This window comes from Staurois parvus, unplaced genomic scaffold (genome assembly GCF_062004578.1).
Source record: "Staurois parvus isolate SC_StPar_1 unplaced genomic scaffold, SC_StPar_1.0 ptg003048l, whole genome shotgun sequence".
Lineage (NCBI taxonomy): Eukaryota > Metazoa > Chordata > Amphibia > Anura > Ranidae > Staurois > Staurois parvus.
Window position 1 is genome coordinate 77341 of NW_028320844.1, and position 3894 is coordinate 81234.

Genomic DNA, 3894 nt, shown 5'->3' on the forward strand with positions numbered 1-3894 from the left:
CACCCCTCAGGGGAACCTCGCACAGTCCTCAGGGGAACCTCACACAGTCCTCAGGGGAACCTCACACAGTCCTCAGGGGAACCTCACACAGTCCTCAGGGGAACCTCACACAGTCCTCAGGGGAACCTCACACAGTCCTCAGGGGAACCTCACACAGTCCTCAGGGGAACCTCACACAGTCCTCAGGGGAACCTCACACAGTCCTCAGGGGAACCTCACACAGTCCTCAGGGGAACCTCGCACACCTCTCAGGGGAACCTCGCACAGTCCTCAGGGGAACCTCGCACAGTCCTCAGGGGAACCTCGCACAGTCCTCAGGGGAACCTCGCACAGTCCTCAGGGGAACCTCGCACAGTCCTCAGGGGAACCTCGCACAGTCCTCAGTTCATCAGTTTACAAAAAAAAAGATTAAATTCAAATTATAATGAATATTAAAATTATTTAAAAAAAAATTATTATTATTAATAAAAACCAAAAACACACCAGAAGCTATACAATCACTTGCAGCTTTATTGATCCGAGCGCCCGGCGGTGTCCTGGTCTATATATAGAGAGCGGCGATCAATACATGGACTACAGGACACAGATCATCCGTCACTGCGATTCCTCTGTACAGCCAATCACGATGCAGGAGATGTGGTGAATGCGGTCCTGGGGGGCAGAGCACGCTGATGGAAGGAGATGTGGTGAATGCGGTCCAGGGGGGCAGAGCACGCTGATGGAAGGAGATGTGGTGAATGCGGTCCTGGGGGGCAGAGCACGCTGATGGAAGGAGATGTGGTGAATGCGGTCCTGGGGGGCAGAGCACACTGATGGAAGGAGATGTGGTGAATGCGGTCCTGGGGGGCAGAGCACGCTGATGGAAGGAGATGTGGTGACTGCGGTCCCGGGGGGCAGAGCACACTGATGGAAGGAGATGTGGTGAATGCGGTCCTGGGGGGCAGAGCACGCTGATGGAAGGAGATGTGGTGAATGCGGTCCCGGGGGGCAGAGCACGCTGATGGAAGGAGATGTGGTGAATGCGGTCCTGGGGGGCAGAGCACACTGATGCAGGAGATGTGGTGAATGCGGTCCTGGGGGGCAGAGCACGCTGATGGAAGGAGATGTGGTGAATGCGGTCCTGGGGGGCAGAGCACGCTGATGGAAGGAGATGTGGTGAATGCGGTCCCGGGGGGCAGAGCACGCTGATGGAAGGAGATGTGGTGAATGCGGTCCCGGGGGGCAGAGCACACTGATGCAGGAGATGTGGTCATCTGGTTCTCTTCATTGCCTGTAATAAGAACAGAGAGAGATGTGTGAGCTCCACCGTATACACCCGGGGGCCGCATATAGCTAAGGACTGCACACACATGGGGACCGCACACACATGGGGACCGCACACACATGGGGACCGCACACACATGGGGACCGCATATAGCTAAGGACTGCACACACATGGGGACCGCACACACATGGGGACCGCACACACATGGGGACCGCACACACATGGGGACCGCATATAGCTAAGGACTGCACACACATGGAGACCATATACACCTAGGGATGCAGACCCCGCCGCTTTCCTCATCAGAGCCCAGCGAGCGCAGCGGGTGATTACAATGAACCGGATCCTCCCATTCAGAATCCATCTTCACAGGACACAGGACACAGGAAACAAGAGGAAGGGATCTGTTGGGGGGGAGGAAGGGATCTGTTGGGGGGGAGGGGGGGATCTACTAAAGGAAAATAGACTGAGCATGTCACAGGGGCGTGTCCTCCAATGATGACTTCCATCATCCAATCAGCTGCAACCAAAAACACTTTTTACTTTCCTTACATGTGATTGGCTGCTGCTTACAAAGTGAAGCTTCATCTTATCAAACTGCATGTGAAGAGTGACCAGCCTATTGGCCGTCAGTAAATCCCTTCCCCCCATCCCCCCCATATACAGGCAATGCGGCGCTGACAGCGGGAACAACAATTAGTAAAGGAAATAGTTGTGGTCACCATCCCCCATTCTGTATACAGACTGATTTCCCCTAACACCCCCTCCCCCGACACCCCCAACCAATCCAACACCCCCACCACCCACTCCAGAACTCAACTCACAGCTTTTCTGATGCATCGCTTTAACTCTTCAAACTCCTTTCCACAAACTCCTCTCCGCAGCTCCGCCTTCCCCGTGACTCCGCCCAACACGCACTTCCCATAAGACATTGCCTGGAGAGGAAAAAAATTATGTGACCAGAGATCACTGGGGGAGGGGAGACCGAGAACATGACTCCTCCTCCTTCTACAAAGTTACAATGTACAGTCTGATCACTGGGGGAGGGGAGACTGAGGAAATGCCTCCTCCTTCTACAAAGTTACAATGTACAGTCTGATCACTGGGGGAGGAGAGACTGAGGAAATGCCTCCTCCTCCTTCTACAAAGTTACAATGTACAGTCTGATCACTGGGGGAGGAGACTGAGGAAATGCCTCCTCCTCCTTCTACAAAGTTACAATGTACAGTCTGATCACTGGGGGAGGGGAGACTGAGGAAATGCCTCCTCCTCCTTCTGCAAAGTTACAATGTACAGTCTGATCACTGGGGGAGGGGAGACTGAGGAAATGCCTCCTCCTCCTTCTACAAAGTTACAATGTACAGTCTGATCACTGGGGGAGGGGAGACTGATTTTGTTCCCAGAATACACATGATGGGAGTTCCGCCTTCACTGGCTGCATGCTTGCAGTAGGTCAGGGTCCCCCAGATGACACACCTCTTTATATTCTGAGTCCCCCCCATTGGCCGCTCACCTGAGCCCCACATTCCGCCATCAGCCCGGACAGACCCCCGACCCTCCCCGGCGTCCCCACCTTCCCGGACATCACACTTCTATGGGCGCCGCCATGTTGCCAATCAATGCGTAGACTTTGCCAACCAGCTCCTGATTGGTCGGCAGCTCAATTCTACGCCCACCATGGAGGAGACACCAGATAGTGGAATGCAAATCCTACATTGGTTGAGGGAGGAGACACTAGCGCTCTCATTGGCTGAGGGTAGAGATGAGATAGCGGTGATTGGCTGGAGGGTAAGGAAGTTATTTGAGAGCGTAGGCCTGGGAGGAGTCTGTGCTGTGATTGGTTAGCCGGCGGGAACCTGTTCTGTGATTGGTTGTCGGAGGCTACCCCTGTCAGAGAGGCCACAGAATCTGTCAGGGTGGAGGATGGCGGTGTTGGATCGGCTGGCATTCCTTCACCAGGTACCGGGGCGGGAGGGTGACATGTACCGGGGGCCCTGCCAGTGTGGGGGGCTACAGACATGGGGAGGGATCAGTGGGGCCCTCCATCGCTCAGGGCCCCTTCCCAGCGTGCTGGAGCCTAACTCCGACCCCCAATGTCTGATTTCCTTTTACTTGTGGAGGAGTTCATATATTGCTGTCCCTGCGTGTGACCCCAATGGGGGGACTTCCCCTCACTTCCTGTCGACACCTGAAGGGAGCTGTTGTCATGGTGATAGAAGCCCCTCCCCCTGTATATGATGAATGCAGAAGAGCCGGAATGTCCTCATTTCTTCCCGGTGAGGATCAGGAATTCATTTGGCCGGAATCAAGCGGATCACATATCCGGAGATCCATCTCAGTCCTCCCTTCGTCCCGTCCAATGGTATCCTCCCCTTCGTCCCGTCCAATGGTATCGCCCCCTTCGTCCCGTCCAATGGTATCGTCCCCTTCGTCCCGTCCAATGGTATCGTCCCCTTCGTCCCGTCCAATGGTATCATCCCCTTCGTCCCGTCCAATGGTATCGTCCCCTTCATCCCGTCCAATGGTAATCCTCCCCTTCGCCCCACCCAATGGTAATCCTCCCCTTCACCCCACCCAATGGTAATCCTCCCCTTCGCCCCACCCAATGGTAATCCTCCCCTGCGTCCCAC

General features: G+C 55.1%; 1 long non-coding RNA gene across 1 annotated transcript; it reads right to left on the bottom strand.

Moving 5' to 3' along the window:
* Nucleotides 1–487: 487 nt before the first annotated feature.
* LOC149428672 (uncharacterized) lies at nt 488–2933 on the bottom strand. The gene is made up of 3 exons (XR_016310697.1): nt 2778–2933; nt 2089–2199; nt 488–1270 (listed from the first exon to the last, which is right to left on the bottom strand). It is a non-coding gene; the product is annotated as an uncharacterized LOC149428672 (long non-coding RNA).
* Between the last annotated feature and the right edge of the window lie 961 nt (nt 2934–3894).